This window comes from Myotis nattereri, assembly GCF_964212035.1.
Source record: "Myotis nattereri genome assembly, chromosome: 9".
In the NCBI taxonomy this organism is placed as follows: domain Eukaryota; kingdom Metazoa; phylum Chordata; class Mammalia; order Chiroptera; family Vespertilionidae; genus Myotis; species Myotis nattereri.
Genome location: NC_138084.1, coordinates 71702004 through 71720430, shown reverse-complemented (window position 1 = coordinate 71720430; position 18427 = coordinate 71702004).

Here is an 18427-nt window from a genome sequence, read left to right as displayed (position 1 = left end):
GCTCAAGTAGTGACAGGCAGCCCAGACCTCTTGCTTTTCTGGTTACAGAACTTTTGTAGAAATTTAGAAATTGATTCGTAAAAAAATGCAAACAATTTTGGAAAAAAAAAAAAAACAAAGCTGGAGAACTTACACTAACCAGGTTCAAACCTTAGTATAAAGTTACTATAATCAAGACGGTTAGTGTTGACATCAAATTAGACAATAGATCAATGAAATAGAAAAGCAGGAAATGTGTATTAAAACATATATTATGGACTGAATGTGACACCCCCCCCCCAATTTATATGTTGAAGCCTTAACCCCCATATGTCTGGGGGATAGGGCCTATGTAAAGGTAATTAAGATTAAATTAGGTCATAAAGATATAAGAGGCATCAGAGAGCTCAAAGACAGCTGCCTGCGAGCCAGGAGGGGAGCTCTCACCAGAAACGGATCAGCTGGAAACTTGATCTTGGTCTTCTAGCCTCCAGAACTATGAGAAAATCAATTTCTGTTATTTAAGTCACCAGTCTAAGTTATTTTGTAGGGCAGACTATATAACATACATAATGAACAAAGTAATCTCAATCTATGCTTTATATCTAAAAATTAACTCGGTGGATTATAGACTTAAATGTGAAATCTCAAATTGTAAAACTTCTAGAAGAAAACATGAGAGAAAATACTTTACAACTCTGAGTTAGGAAAAGATTCTTTACATACAACACAAAAGGACAAGCCATGTAGAAAAGAATTGATAAATTGACTTCATCAATTTTAAGAACTCCTAGTCTTACAAAGAACAGTCAAGAGAATGAAATACAAGCCAGAGATTGAGAGAAAATATATATCTGACAAAGGATTTGTATTCTGTATTGTGATAGGCTTTTTATTACCATAATAAAAGTTGGGGGGTTAATTTGAATGAATTACATTTAAGTGAATTCATCTTTGATCCTAGTATCTTGGGTAATTACTTTTAAAACTGCTTATGCATTGTTCAACATCAAATTCATTGGCAAAAAATAATCAATTCCAGTCTCTGACTCCTGTGTCACCTTCGGTGATAGTTCAAAGATTACTACTGAAAGGGTTCTGCAATCACAATTGCCAAAGTTTGTAAGTGCCCTGGTGAAGGGTGACATAAAGAAATGAGAACTCAGAGGGCAGACTCAGCAAGTTTCATCATCACCCACAACATTGCTTTTTTACTTTATAAGATTTTGGAACAGATCATCTCTAGATGCCTTTCTAATTTCAGATACTATATTTTTGGAATATCACAAAGAGTGCTCATCTATTGTGGTGATTCCATTTAGTTACCTTTGCTCCTAGACACCATCAGATCCATGTTTAACTCCCCTGAAGAGAAGGCCATGTTGGGCATAGTGGGTGAAATCAGCCAAAGGGATGTATAACTAACCACTTTTGCTGGGGCCTCTTCATTGACCCCATGATCCCGTTTATGGAAACTGTTGGCTGGCTGCAATTTTTCATCCCTGTACCATTCCCTCTTCCTTATTCCTTAAATCTTCCTCTTCTGATCTTTGCTTTGATAAGCAACATCTCACTTCATCTGCACTGCTAGTACCAAAGTTATTCTTTCAGTACATCCATCCTTAGGCATGTACATGAGGTCTGACAGTATTTATCTGCATGCAGAACTCATGGTCAGATGCATATGTGTGAGCCTATCTGTTGTAACTGTCCCAGTTTGATCATCCTGTGTAAAAAACCCAGACTCCTCTGTCCTTTATCCCAAGCCCCTATGGAGTGAGCAAACTGGAATTCAGTTTTCCTTAACAGACCACCTTGAACACAATGTTCACTCAAAGAGCGTTTGTTGCTCCTTAGCTGATAATGAAAACAGATACTAGGCTCAACTCACACCCTAGCCATTGCTTTCAATTTGCCAGCACATGCGGGCTCTGCAAGAGCAGTTAATAAGTGACAGGACTGGATTAGGTGTCCTCTCCTTGATAGAAATTTTAATGAAGTGGGTAATGAACCAAAGGTAGAGAGAATCAGGCAGAAAGAGAACTAGATGCATGAATAGTTTGGAAAACATATAACCCATCAGACTGATAATGCATTGACTAAATCAGTGAGTGTTTGGTATATTTCTAAGCAATGAATATTTTTAATGGGGTCATTGCTGCTCTTTTAAAAAGAACAAAGCCAGAGAAATAGGCCCTCACGATTTTAGAAAACTGGTAATTATTTAGGTCTTCTTTCCTGCGAATAACTAATTTCCTGGAATGTTAGAATGTGGTATTTTCTAAATGCTAGAACCTCAGAGCCTACTAGAGAAAGCAGGACCTTGAAATTGTCAAGGACACCTTTTTAGCTACATTTAGGTCCACCCGCCATTCATCTGGACTGTTAACACAAATAGTGAGGTGTCAAATTGGCTGATATACTGGTGTGGCTGTGTAGCAAGAGTTAAACTGAGGAGGAAACTGGTCTTGCAAGGTGTGTCAGGCCATAGAAACTGTGAATAATGCACTGCCCTGGGGAGGGGGAGGTCGTTATCACTGGCCCCAGGACAGATCATTGGATATGGCCTGGGGACCCCCAACACCTGGGGGCCTTCCTGTAAGCCCATGAAAGGGGGCGGAACTATATCTGCAAGACAGAGACCCCAGCAGGATATATATAGACAGGCTCTCTGCATGTTTCTTCACTCTGATTTGGAAATTATTCCCGGAGTCCACTAGTGTTAATAAACGGGGTCCCTGCCTTTCTTTAGGAAGCGTGCTTGGTATTTCTTAGGTCTTCTGTATCAAAACTGTGGGTGACTAAAATGCAGAGGAAATATATAGAGAATCCACTTATTTTTGGAAGTTTGTTATTACAGCCTTTATTTGCATGCTGCTATTTTCAAAGTCTGCTTCTTTTTAGCTGGAAGATTCGAATGAATCATGGAAGTTTTACAGTATGTATATACATAATGAAATTTCCATAATTTATATACATAAACACATATAAATATACATATATACATATATAAACTTTGATGTATATTTAAAATAAAACAATTCATCTTGGAAACAAAAGAGGGAATTAAAATATAATTTTATTTAACTTGCTTTAGCTTATAGGCCATGTGGCATAGTGGAAAGAACATGGTCTTTTGGAATAACAAAGGCATCAATTTCAACCAGTTTTGCTACTTATAAACTGTACAACACTGATCAAGTAGCAATCTCTGAGACTCAGTGTCCTCGTGTACAAATTGGAGTTAATTCCCTTTCCATCATTCTATACAGTGCATCCCCCCAAAAATGTATGGACACTTTGAGATTATAAAGTCAGTGTTTATTAACATACAGTTCATTTTCAAATTTTAAAAGAATCTACAGAAATGAGTGTGTATACATTTTGGGGGGATACCCTATATTTTTTAAAGATTAAATTAGTTAATACTGTATAGGTCAGGGGTCCTCAAACTACGGCCTGCAGGCCACATGCAAATATGTAGCATGTTTTCATTGCTTTGAGAGAGAGAAACATCCATCAGAGAGAAACAGCAATGGGCTGCTTCCTGCATGCCCCCTACTGGGCGTCAAGTCAGCAGCCCTAGCATGTGCCCTGACCGGGAATCAACTGGTGACCTGTCAGAGCACAGGATACAGCCAATCAACTGAGCCACACAGGCCAGGGCAGGAGGCATTCTCAAAGCAGATCTTTTATCCCAGTCCCAGAGTGCCAAAGCAGGGGATGGCCCAAGTGTCTAAACTTGAACACTCTTCCGGGTTAATCTTGTGTTAGGCTTTCAAACAGATACCCAAAACAACAGGAACACATTTTAGAAGGTTCATAGAAAAGCATAAAGCTATAAAAGGAAGATAGATCCAGAACAGTGGTTTTCAACCTTTTTCGTCTCATGGCACACATAAACCAATTACAGTGAAGCCTTGACTTACAAGTGTCCCGACTATCAAGTTTTTTGAGATACCAGCTGTCTCTTGGCCGATTTTTTGCATTGAGTTGATAGAGTAATTTGAGTTAACGAGCTCCTTAACGAGCACGGTCTCAGAACGAATTAAACTCGTAAGTCAAGGCCCCACTGTACTAAAATTCTAAGGCACACCAAAATATATATTTTTTGCTGATCTGACTAAAAGTAGGTATAATTTTGATTCATTCACACCAGACAGCTATTGTTCTGTTGGCTGTTGCTTTATTTATTTGTTTATTTATTTACAGTATATGGGAAAAGAGGTCAAGTATTGCATGTCTTAAAAATTTTTGCCACACTCCGAATGAAAATCACTGATCTAGAGGAATCGGGGATTTTCAAACTGGATTTGGATGAGGAAGAAAAGTGGGAGGTCTAGAAAGAGACTGAGCCTCTCTGAAATGGATGGGATGCCCTTCAGTTATTTTTAAGCCTTTCTGAGGTAAAGTTGCTCTTCAGGTCCTCCAAGAGTTCCCAGCCCAGGGCAGGAACCTGGAAAGCAGAGAGCACCACTCATTGAATATATAGACTAGTGACGTTGATTTTTAAATGAAAGTCATATAAACATTTTTAAATATTTTATTAAATTTTGTTTTATTATGAAACAGGAATTTTAGGACAGGTTTAGGAAATTTTAGAAACTAAGGGGACCATGGAGGAAGCACAGGGCTGCAGAGCAGCAGAAGGTCTATTTCAGCAGAAGGTATATTTCCATAGAATAGGGGAGCTGAAAAGTGGCAACTGGTACATTTCCATAGAATAAGGGATCTGGAAAAAGCAGGAGGTCTATATTTACAAAAATACATGGAAGGAAGCCCTTCATCCAGAAAGAGAAGAAGAAAGCCCAAAAGGAATAATAAAACAATAAGGAAGGAGGGGGGACCTCACATGCCACCTGTGAGGTTCTACCTTTGAGCCCAGGAGTTACTATAGTAACCAGTCTAAGGGAATAGTGACCAATCAGAGGGGATATCAAGGCACCTAGAAATGCAGTCTTAATAATAAGCCAAAGGGAAAAGGAACTCAGTGGGATCCTTTCCCCTTCCCCATGTGGGAGTCTGTACTTGTCCTTCAACAAATCTCCACCTTTGCTATACCATCTTCTGTCACTGGATTCATTCTTCTACTCCAGTGGACAAAGAATCTGGGTTCCATTCCAAAAATTCCATATCAAATATTTTCCATGAAAAATAGAAATTCATAAAGAAACAGTAAATGTACACTTATAAGGTAAAGATTTCTGAGTGAACCCTAATGAAGGGTTCGATGGTACAATGGAGAGAAAATGTTGGATTAAAATAGGAGGATGTGATGAAAGGTTTTGTACTTTCAGTCCCACCCCTGGCCTCCAGGGAAGGGAGAGGGGCCGGAGGTTGAATCAATTGTCAATGGCCAGTTATTTAATCAGTCATACCTACCTAATGAAGCCTCCAAGAGAACCTTAAGGGACGGGTTTCAGAGAACTTCGGGTTGGTGAGCACATGGAGACTTAGGGAGAGGGGCCTGCTCAGAGAGGACATGTAAATGCCCCCTTCCTCATGCCTTGCCTGGATATCTGTCCCATCTGGCTGTTCCTGAGTTACATTCTTTTATAATAAACTAGTAACTTAGTAAAAATAAGTTATAGGCATTCAAAATCAGAATCTGTCCCTTACTACCTGTGTGGACTTTGAAAAAGTGTTTTCATTCCTCCCCCCTTCTGTTTTCACATTAGTAAATTTTGGATAATAGTATCTTTTCTTTCTACCTCAAACAAAACCCATGAAAAGTGTAAGTGCTAACTCACTATTAAACCCATGAAAAGTGTAAGTGCTTTAAAATTGAGACATCATTAAAAAGTGATTAAAAAACATCAAAAACATAAAATAATAGTTGAACTTGCCAGCATAAATTTAACCTGGAACTTTTTTTCAGCAACTCGGTGTTACTTCCCCAAGCTCCAAAGTTAGAACTGTTTGGAAGGAGTTTTAAACTGCTATGACTCTATTTCTCTTAAACAATTACCAAAAAAAAGTATTTTCTATAGACTACGAGAACTTGAATTTGTTGGCATTCTGCAGAAGGCTGATTGAATATCAAACACTGACATATGCTCCTGTGTGAGCATCCCATATGGAGAAAAGCAGCTCACTGCACTGCTCTTTTTGATCATCTCTCACTCTGGTGAAACTAGACTTTTTCCACTCCTTTGAAAGCTGACTGAAGTTTCTTTAAAAAGGGTCCATTAATACTTATGGATGAGTTTTAATTGGGAATTAGCATTTCATTCAGGGCAAGAGCTCACCTTCTTGGACTTTTGTGTGCTGCAGGCAAAAACCTTCTCTGAAGTCAGTGAAACAAGCATGCCCCCAGGTCTTTCCCACCTTGCTCTGACACCATTGTGGGCAGCTCAATTCCACGAACATGTTTTTATTTTTATTTGCTGCTTAGTTTTTCATCTTTCTGGTCCAAAGTGATGTCCACAGAAAGCTCCCCTCCCTGGATCATATCTTAGATATAGCATTCCAAACAATATACCAGCTCTAAATACTGACTTCTCTCAACACTACTACCAGTCCTTCCAGCATATATTCACTCTCTGGAGACTTTTTCCTTTTTCATCTGTTTGTTAAATGAACTTTTAAATTTTAGAGTAGTTTAGGTTTATAGAAAAATGGTGAAGCGAGAACAGAGAGTTCTCAAATACCTCACATCTGCTTTCCCCTATTATTCATATGGTAAATTTTTTCAATTAATGAGCTAATACTTATACATTATATACATAATACTTTGGGCTGCATTCTCTCACCTTATCCTACTTTCTTTCCCCAGTCTGCACCTCATCCCCAATTCCTTAGTTTTTACTTTGTTTGCCAAATGAGTTACTATTCATAAATATGCTTTCTACTCCAAAGCTTTTACCTGTTATTTTCTCCTTGGTTTGTAGACTTTATAATTTTTATATTAGTTTACTACCATGATAATGAGATTTGGAGAAAAAGACAAAATAAACAAGCATGCTCAATCTGCCATGCTTTATCAAAAATGTCAGTGAGATTTAGAAAATCCTGCCTTCTCAGATCAATCCTTTTATTTAATCACCTATTTCTTTCCAAACTTCCCGAGTCCACCATCATAGCTAGACTGAAAACCAGCATCTAGAATGAAAAGAACTTTTGTCTTGGGAGCCCAAAAGACCTCGATTTGGAGCTTAGTTCTTCTGTCTACAGTTATATAATATCAAAATTGGAAATTTAAGCTTAAAACAATAGAAATTATTTCATTTATATTTCTGTAGGTAAGAAATCCAATATAAACATTGTGGTAGGGTCACACTCCCTCCGAAACTCCAAGAGGGATTCCATTTTTTATCTCTTTTAGCTTCTCCATTTCTTCTCTTATGGCTGCATCATTCCAAATTTTGTCTTCATCTTCACAGAGCCATCTCCCCTGTGTGTAACTTCTTCTGCCTCTCTATTATAAAGATACTTGTGAACTCTCATCTCAAGATGCCTAACTTATTTATCTGAAAAGACCCCCTTTTTCCCCCCCAATCTACTATAGTACGTGTGTCAACTGGCATTGGTTTACAAAAAAACAAGAATTGATGCCAGTTGTCTTAGAAGAGCAGGAATCTATTGCAGGGTGACACTGAAAGCTCATTTCATTGGAGACCAGGTTAGTTTTGAAAATGGTGAACAAAAGGATGGGTGCCCAGAAGCCAAGAAGTAGGGATATTCTGCTCTGAGACAATGTCACTGTGGAAAAATTGTAATGAAATATTTGTCTTTGAGTTCTTTGACCAAGATACAGAGTAATTTGCAAGGACAATTGGTTAGTAGCTAAGCCCAGGTCACTATCCAGTCTCTGTTCTCAAAGGCAGGGAGATTGAGGCACTTCCTGCCACAAAGGAGTATTCAAAAATAGGACAGAGAGGGTTAGACGTTTGTATACATAAGTAAACAAAGAAACAAATAAATGAAAATGTCCACTATAAAAAATAACTGCATTCCTCAATTTTAAAAGATGAAGAAATGGGTAATAAATTAGTACATATAGGAAATAGTGTCAAATCAAGGACTTTGACTCCATACCTCATATTATTTTAACTTAAAAAATCCTGATACTTATAGGAGATGTTTACATTATATATAATTTATATATATATATATATATATATATATATATATATATATATATATTTCCCAATTCACAGGAGAAATAAATGTCAAAAACTTAAGGAACTGGTTTGAATGAGAGTTAGGCTCTCCCCCATCTTCCCTTTATCTAATCTAATAAAAGAGAAACATTCAAATTGACCGCACCTCTGCTACACCCCAAGCCTCACCCACCATCCAATCAGAGCAACTATATGCAAATTAAGCCAACCAAGATGGTGGCCAGAAGCCACAGAGCTGGAGCAAGCAGGAGGCTTGGTTGCCCCCGCGATGGAGGAAGCCAGGCTTCCTGCCTGCCTTGGCCCGCTGTACCCTCCACTCAAGGCAACAAAGTTTCAATTATAGAAAACAAATAAATCCCAGATACCTGCTTCCAGCCAGCCTCTACTGGGAGCTTGGGTGGCTGGGGGCTGTGGTCAGCCTGGAAACAGTCATCAGCCCCTCACCCAGGATGGCCACACCCTCCTGGGTGAGGGTTCCCACTGGGGGATTGGCTAGCCAGCAAACAGCCATCAGCCCCTCACTCAGACTGGCCAGACACCCCAGCAGGGTCCCCCCCCCCCCACCCTGAAGGGGGTATGGCCAGCCTGAAAACGGCCCTCAGCCCCTCACCCAGGCTGTCTGGGCACCCCAGCGGGGACCCCCACCCTGAAGGGGCTGTGGCCAGCCTGCAAAAAGCCATCAGCCTCCTCACCCAGGCTGGCCACACCCTCATGGGGTGAGGCTCTCCCCTGGGGGGCTTGGCCATCCTGCAAACAGCCATCAGTCACTCACCCAGGCTGGCCAGGCACCCCACCCTGATCCGGGACACCCTTCAGGGCAAACCAGCCGGCCTGACCCATGCACCAGGCCTCTATCTTATATAATAAAAGGGTACTATGCAAATTGACCCTAACAGCAGAACAACTGGGAACGACTGGTCACTATGACACACACTGACCACCAGGGGCCAGACACTCAATGCAGGAGCTGCCCCCTGGTGGTCAGTGCGCTCCCACAGAGGGAGCTCTGCTCAGCCACAAGCCAGGCTGATGGCTGCCAGTACAGTGGTGGTGGTGGTCAGAGCCTCTCCCACCTCCTCAACAGCGCTAAGGATGTGCGACCGCAGCTTAGGCCTGCTGCCCGCTGGCAAGTGGACATCCCCTGAGGGATCCCAGGCTGCCAGAGGGATGTCTGACTGCCAGTTTAGGCCCAATCCTCCAGGGAGCGGGGCTAAGCCAGCAGGTGGTCATTTCCTGAGGGGTCCCAGACTGCGAGAGGTCACAGGCCGGTCTGAGGGACCCCCTCTCCCGAGTGCACAAATTTTTGTGCACCAGGCCTCTAGTGTAATATAAAAACACTTAAACTTCATCCTACAAGTAAATATTAAAAAGTACCCTTTGAAATCTGATTCTGAACATTCTATTTTTAAAAATAATGTCATTTCTCAATATACTTTTGGAACTTCTATTTTTAATATTAATACTAGAGTCCCCATAGTGCACGTTTGTGTCTTAAGACCTATCATGCATGCTTAATTTAGATTATCGTGTGTAGTGAAATATTTATTTTAAATGACATTCTGGGAAAAATAATAACGCTTTCAAGAAACATTTTTTAGCATTAATTTTAATCTGAAAGCAACTGGTCAAAAATACTGGTTGCTAGAGAAACCACTACACCCAGATTTCCAGTTCTATAAAAAGATAAAAGGAGGGGGAGGCACCAACCTTTATGAAGATATTTATGACTTGCCAGCTCCATAGTGAAAAGGAATTTTTGGACTGGAACCCGGATTCTTTGCCAGAATTGAAGAATGAATCCATGGACAGAAAGTGATATAGCAAAGGTGGAGGTTTATTGAAGAACAAGTACAGACTCCCACATGGGGAGAGGGAACAAGTCCCACAGAATGGACTTTCCGGTGGGGAGGGGGAGGAGTCCCACTGAGTTCCTTTTCCCTATGGCTTATAAAGGCTGCAGATCCTGGTGCCTTGATATCCCCTCTGATTGGTTACTATCCCCTAGACCAGCGGTTCTCAACCTGTGGGTCGCGACCCCTTTGGGTGTCGAATGACCCTTTCACAGGGGTAGCCTAAGACCATCAGAAAACACATATATAATTACATATTGTTTTTGTGATTAATCACTATGCTTTAATTATGTTCAATTTGTAACAATGAAATTGGGTGTCAGCACAACATGAGGAACTGTATTAAAGGGTCGCGGCATTAGGAAGTTTGAGAACCACTGCTCTAGACTAATTACTACAGTAACTCCTAGGCTCAAAGGTTGAACCTCACATGGGACATGTGAGGTTCTCCCCTTCCCCCACTTCCTTATTGTTTTCCTATTCCCTTTGAGCTTTTTCTTCTTCTCTTTCTGGATGAAGGGCTTCCTTCCTTTTATTTTGGAAGGCAGCTATGCTCACCACTATTCCACCAACGCAACCTATATTTTGTAAATATAGACCTTTTGCTGTTTCCAGCTCCCTCATTCTATGGAAATGTACCTGTTGCAGCTTTTCAGCTTTTCTATTCCATGGAAATATGCTTTCTGCTGCTCTGCAGCTCAGTGCTTCCTCCATGGTCCCCTTAATTTCTAAAATTTCCTAAAACCTACCTTTTTCACCCCCAAAATTCCTTTTCAACGGGAAAACAAATCTCTATTTTATAATTTAAAAAACTGAGAAAGTTTATATACTTATTTTAAGATCTTAGAGCAAGTAAATATAATTTAATCCTGGATCAACGCAAAACCCATATAAATTTTAAACTTAAAAAAAGAGAGAGAAATGAAATTATAGCTCAGTTTTCTTTGCAAAAAAAGACAGGATAGCTTGTGAGCTTCAGCAATGGGGGAGGTCATGGAGTTTCTTTGTTAGTTTATTTTCCTCACTTGATGCAGAGGTGAGAGAATCTTCAGGAAAGAGTGTTGTGAAAGAAGGAGCCGGGTTTCAGGGGCAAATAATGCCTTCATTGTTTACCAAGGAAAGCTGAACTAGAATTATTATTTAAAATAAGTACTTAGTGGAAGAAGTATTAAACTGCATACGTTCATTCTTTCTATAACAAAATGTTCCTTAATAACACTAAGTGCACTTGTTTTAATGAAGAGATCTGGGCAATTTTTAAATAAAAAGTGTATGAAAGGGTAAACACATTTATTTCTCTCTCTTATTTAGTCAACCATAAATTACTGTGTTGTTTCTTTTTTATTAAATCAGGACACGGATTGAGATGTGTCAGAACACAGTTTCAAATATTTGAAATAAAATTAAGGTTTTCTAGGGGAACATTAAACACATACTTAGTGGCCTGCTACATAAATAGCTTGATACTTACTGTTCCTGCTGCCTAAATTCTTAGCCCCTTTTTATCTGGTGGCTTCTACTTATTCTTTGCAGCCAGCTCTATAAAGCCTTCCTCAGCTTTTGTAAACAGAACACTACCATGATACTTTATAGTATTAATGCTATGTGAATTATGCTATAATTTTAAATATATATATACTTATTCTAGTTTATATTCAATATTATATTTGTACACATAGTGGTCAAACGTTTATATGGCTTATGAAGCCTAGTACCCACCTGGAACCATACATAGTTATTACAATATCATTGACTATATTTTCTTACTAAACTTACATCCTGGTGACTGCTTTGTCACTGCCAATTTATACTTCTTAATCCCTGCACCTTTTTTCATTCAGCCCTCCTACCCTTTTCCCATCTGGCAACAATCAGTTTGTACTCTGTATCTATGAGTCTGTTATTGCTTTGTTTGTTTGCCTATTTTGTTCTTTAGATTCCACATGTAAGTGTAATTATATTTGTTTTTATCTGTCTGAGTTATTTCACTTAACATAATACACTTTAGGTCCATCAATATGTTTGAAAATGGCCACGCAATATTCCATTGTATCTACTTAACATGTCTTTCTTATCCAATCACCTATTGATGGCCACTCAGGGTGCTTTCATATCTTGGCTATTGTAAATAGTGCTGCCCTGAACATAGGAATACATATATATTTTTAATTGGTATTTTTCATTTCTTTGGATAAATACCCAAAAGTGGTTGGCCACAAGATAGTTCTATTTTTAATCTTTTACCACTTTTATTCAATATAGTACTGGAAGTCTTAGCCATAGCAATCATATAAGAAGAAGAAATAAAAGGCATCCAATTTGCAAAGAAAAAAGTAAAAATGTCATTATTTGCTAATGACATGATACATTTTATAGAAAACACCCAAGATTCACCCAAAAAGCTATTAGAACTAATAAATGAATTCAGTAAAGGAGCAGGGTACAAAATTAATATTCAGATATTGGTTGCATTTTTATACACCAATAATAAACTATCAGAACGAGAAATTAAGAAAACAATCCCATTCAAAATTATATCAAACAAAGAAAATACCTAGCAATAAAGTTAACCAAGGACCTAAAAGACTGTACTCAAAAATTTAAAAAACATTAAAGAAAGATATTACAAATAAATGGAAGCATATAATGTGCTCATGGATAGAAAGAATTAATACAGTTAAAATGTCTGTACTACCCAAAGCAATCTATAGATTCAATGCAATCCCAATAAAAAATACCAATGGTATTTTTCACAGAACCAGAACAAATAATCTTAAATTTTATATGAAACCACAAAAGACCCTGAGTAGCCACAACAATCTTGAAAAGGAAGAACAAAGTTGGGTAGTATACTACCTGATATCAAACTATACTACAAGGCTATAGTACTCAAAACATCATGGTACAGGCCTAAAAACAGACACATAGGTAAATAGAACATAACAGAGAGCCCAGAAATAAACCCATACCTATATGGTCAATTAATATTTGACAAAGGAGACAAGGGCATACAATGGGGTAAAGCAGTCTATTCAATAAATAGTCTTGGGAAAATTGGACAGGTACATGAAATAAAAATGAAACTAGACCATCTTCTTATACAAAATACAAAAACAAACAAAAAATGGAATGGATTAAAGATTTAAATGTAAGTCCTGAAATCATAAAACTCCTAAAACTGTTTTACATTACTCTTAGGAATATTTTTTTAACATATCTCCTCAGGCAAGGGAAACAAAGGAAAAATAAACAAATGGGACTACATCAAACAAAAGTTTTTGCACAGCAAAGGAAATCATCAACAAAATTAAAAGACAACCCATCGATAAGGGGGTTAATATCCAAAATATATATAAAAAAAACTCATAAAACTCAACACCAAAACAAGGCAATCTAATTAAAAAATGGGCAGAGGACCTGAATGGACACTTCTCCAAGGAGGACATACAGATGGCCAATAGACATATGAAAATATGTTCAATGTCATTAATCATCGGAGTAATTCAAATTAAAACCACAGTGAGTTATCACCTCAGCCCTGTCAGAATGGCTATCATCAGTAAATCAACAAACAAGTGTAGAAGGGTGCAGAAAAAAGGGAATCCTTGTGCACTGTTGGTGAGATTGTAAATTGATGCAGCCACTATGGAAAACAATATGGAGGCTCCTTAAAAATTAAAAATAGAACTACATTATGCTGTACTTATTTATAAGCCTGTCCCACACATATCTATGAGTACTTCAAGGTTTTCTATTCTGAATGACAATTATACCACCTGGTGCAACTTACTAAAGTTATAAATATTTTTAATTGGATGCAGGATATCTGAGTGAGTGGGTGAAATAAAAAACTTGAATGAATGGTATTCTCTCTGATTTGGGATGAAAAACTAAATATACTGAGTCATGAAATCAATCATTTTTTTATTATAAACTCTAGTTTTTATTTTCTAATGACTTGAATTAGTTATTTTGTTCGTGATGCTGAGAAAATGGTAAGAAGAACAGCAAAGAACAAGTATAAAACAACTTGGACCTTCAGACTGTTAATAATCTCTGCCAATGATTCACGTCCTCAACTGCCAATACCTAGAGCCATCTAAATATCTGTTAGTGAACACGTCATGTCTGAACTGAAGAATCCAGGATTCATAATCTGACATCCAAGTGGCAAACAGAGAGTATGTTTTAACTCTGAGCAAGCTGACCCCATTCCTTGTTACTAAACAGATTTTTCCCACCATAATACAAAGGCCTTAGAATCTGTAAAACTGTAGATGATTAGTACTGAAGCTTTACAAGAGAAAGAACTATTTCCTTGTTTTTCTAAATGTTAAAAAGCAATAATTTTTGATAATTTTTCCTGAGGTTTTGGACTCACAAACAGGGAACTGATGTGGGTAAAGTTCTTGTCATTGTAATGTTTTTGAGATCATCAAAGGCAGTTGTGTATTTTCCCAAGTAGACTAAGACCTCTGGCATCTATATGAACTGGTAGCTTCTTTGTAAATATTTGTAAACATTATTAAATTCACAAGGAAGGGAAATGACTATACACATTTTCTTATCTCATCAAAGCAAAGACTAAATCCCCTATTAAGTTATTCAGTCAGAGAAACATCAAAACCATATTTTAGGGGAAGATTATTATTAAGTCAATTAGAGAATCAAAACATTGGTGCATGATATTTATATCCAATTGAATTAAGCAGAAATTGTCTAAGCTTGCAATGCTGGAGAGCTTTGGGCTATTTTCTGTTAATATTTTGGGAACATTAGGGGAGAAGTTGCCTGAAGCTCTTTTCTAAATTACCACTTAATCACTGCTCCTATGAAATACTTGATTTCAGATCTATGAGAAGAAATGTAGCAGATAATCCTAGAACATTGTGCACCAGAAAATAAGAAAACCATGAAAGGGAAATGGGGTACTGTCAAAGTGAAACATGAGCCTACTTGAATGAACTTTCACTGTCCAAAGATGGGACAATTTGCACATCAAAAAGAATAATAACTGTGATTGATTAAAACAGATTTAATATAAAAAAACACCCATGCATTCATAATGATATTTTAAAGAGAGAAACAAACCCAAACTCATTGGACCCTGGACTTCTATTAGGGATTATTTGGGCACCAATTCAATATTCTGTAAGTTGAACACTGAAGGGAAAAAAATTAAGCAGTTACCTGGTCATTCTGAAGTAAACTGTATTCCAGGGTATCCTATAGGTTCTATGGATGTGGGAAAGAGTTTAATATAGAAGTATTTCAGTTAATAAATGCAGGAAAAATGATTATGCCACCCTAATGAAATAAGTGTCTTAGTAATTGTCATCAATAGATGATAAAATTATTAAGTGTTAGATTCATGGGTAATACATCATCTAAACAGATATACTTTGTGAGTGAAAGTTATACTGTTAATAAGATGCCAGGAGAACAGGCATAAATAAGCTGGTGCAATTCCAGGTAAGGGTATGTCAGATCACTCTCTGCTGGGGAAGCTGACAAGGAAGAGAACAGGCTGTCACTGACTTCACTGATCAGTTTTAGCAGACCAAAAGGTAAGATCAACACGATGTGCCTCATGACGGGAGGGAGTATGGAGAATTCAGCACTGTCGGTGATGTATTTTTTCTATATATGCATACACTGGACTTTAAATCTTATCTCCATCTCATAGACAATACAAGGTGTGGAAAACAAGTCCAATGATACCATGGGAAGTACTGATCCAAATCCAGAACATGAGACCAGCTGCAGTCCTTCAACAACATATTAATGTTGAGGTCAATGGAGGGAAAGAGGGGACATATGTAATAGTTTCAACAATAAAGATTTTAAATAAAATAAAATAAATGATTAAAATAGTTTTAAAAGAGGTTTTAAGAGAGACTAAACAGATTAAATCAAACTTAAGAGAAACTTTTTTATAAGTGTAATTCAAATAAATTACCTGAAAAAGGCATTTTGGGAAATAGTTGGGTAAAAAGCAATGTAAATTGAACATTAGATGATATTAAAGGGTTGTTGATAAGTGGAGAGGTGAGACAATGACGTGGGATAATATAAGAAATCCTTCCTACCCTTTTTTTTTTTGAAATCTGCTGAGGTATTTAGGAGTGAAAAGGGAATGTCTGAAAATTGTTTTACATGACTCCATCCAAAACAGAGGGATGTAGGTGAGACAACTTTGGCAAAACATTGATGATTGTTGAAACCATAGTGTACTCTCCACTATATTTCTTCCTGTTTCCCAATCCTGTGCACTATGCTATGGGCCACCCCTGTCCCTTTCCTTGGGCTGTGGACCAGCAGTTACTATAAGCAATCCTAGAATCTCCTTTCCACTCACCCATCACTTTTCCAACCTACTACCACCCCAAATAAGTTACGCCCAACTTATTGAATAGGTGAAGGGAGGGGAAACGAAAGGAAATGACAGGACAGAATGCAATGACTCACTAACTTTTATTCTAACATCTATTTTGTAAAATTCCACCAATCTTTCGAGAAGTTGATGGTAAAGTACACCGGTATAGCAGTATATTTCTCAAAGTGTGGATAAAATTGTTGGATCTCACACACAGGCTTATGTACACACACACACACACCACTTTCCAATTATGATCATGAACACTCCACCATTTCATAGCTTACCGAGGAAAAGAAGCATGTCTCTGTTTCATAACCACAACTCAGCTTCCACATTTTGTAAATTGTTTCTTCACATTATTATGCAAAGCGGTGGTAGCTCCTTCTCTTCAGTAGCATCTTGGTCCAAAATATGAATTGTTGGACATACTAGAAACAATCCAAAAGCTTTCCCATGAGCCATATGCCCTTTAAAGATCTAACCCTTAGATATAAATAGTTCTTGTCATGGGTTTAGCATTGCCATTTGTAAAAATCAAATTATGTCCCCAGACCAGATACTGTCCTTTTCTCCAGTCTGGAGTGGAAGTGGGGAGATGGATTCCAGTCGTATCAATTTTAATCAAATTGAGTTGAACTGAACTGAAATCTGAAAGTCACCCTTCAGGCAAAGTTTGAGATTATTCCAGGGAAAGTGATACCAAAATTATCAAAACAAAAACAAGTATGACTCCAGTTACTGTGGGGAACCGATATAGAGTTGAGCCTTGGACTGACCTGCTGGCAAAGTCACAAACAAGTCCCAGCTTATAAGGCTCAGTCCTCTTAGCATAATTAGGCTTGACCTTATAACACTCCCCAGACCTTACCAGGGAAGCTAATGGGCTGAGGGAAGTGCAGGGAGTGTAACTATGGTCAAAACAGGTGAAACTCACAAGAACTGTGTAACTATGGTAACCACTGCCTTGTTTACCTCTGACTATAAAAGGTCGGTGCAGCCTGAGCACCGGTGGAAGTCCTTCCTTCTGAGTTGGACTTACCCACCTGGTCCCCCAATATTCCCAAATTATCTCTTGTCTTTTCTCGTTCATTTGTATGGGGCTCTTCTTCCAGATCCTGAACCCTGAACCACGCGGGACATGGAGGGAGACATTTACAACAAGTTACTTGAGGGAACGAAGCAGACTTTCTAGAGGGTGCTGATTCCATTTCAACAGAAACATTGGAAGCCCTGGAAACAAATTCAAGCCTTTGGGACTGCCTAAGGACTGCCTACAAGCAAAATGACAGCTGCCACTGAACCAAGACCCACAGGACCACAGATGTAGGCACATTTTCTGTAACCTAAGAACTTTTAAAAACTATATATTTTATTGATTTCAGAGAGGAAGGGAGAGAGAGAGGGAGATATAAACATCAAAGATGAGAGAGAATCATTGATCTGCTGCCTCCTGCATACCCCACACTGGAGATTGAGCCCACAACCTGGGTGTGTGCCCTGACCAGGAATCAAACCATAACCTCCTGGTTCATAGGTCAATGCTCAACCACTGAGCCACATCAACCAGGCCCTAAGAACGTTGTTAGTGGGCTGGAAAACACAGTGAAAAAAACAGTGGGGTGAGAATGGAGTGTAATACAAAGTGTGTCATCTTCTTTCATAGCACTGGCTTCTGAATCAACTCTAGTAACCTGATAATAGGCATTGGGCTAGGTCCTTTGTTTAAGACCTAATGACATGAAGGAAGTTTAACATATGTTATACTAGAAGCCTAGGTGCACAAAAATTTGTGCACTAGCAGGGGTTGGGAGGTCCCTCAGCCCAACCTGTGCCCTCTCACAGTCTGGGACCCCTCGGGAGATAACCACCTGCTGGCTTAGGCCCGCTCCCCTGGTGGCAGATGGCACGCCCAATCCCAGGGTGCCTGCCCCATCTCCCCCAGTGGCAGATGACAGGCCCGAATCCAGCACTGGGCCAGGCAGCCGCTCAGATCATGCTGCCGCCCTCCTTGCCCGTCCCGCCCCACACACAGCAGGCCCAGATCCCATGCTGGGGCGGGCGGCAGCTCAGGATCCTGCTGCCTCCTACCGCGTCCC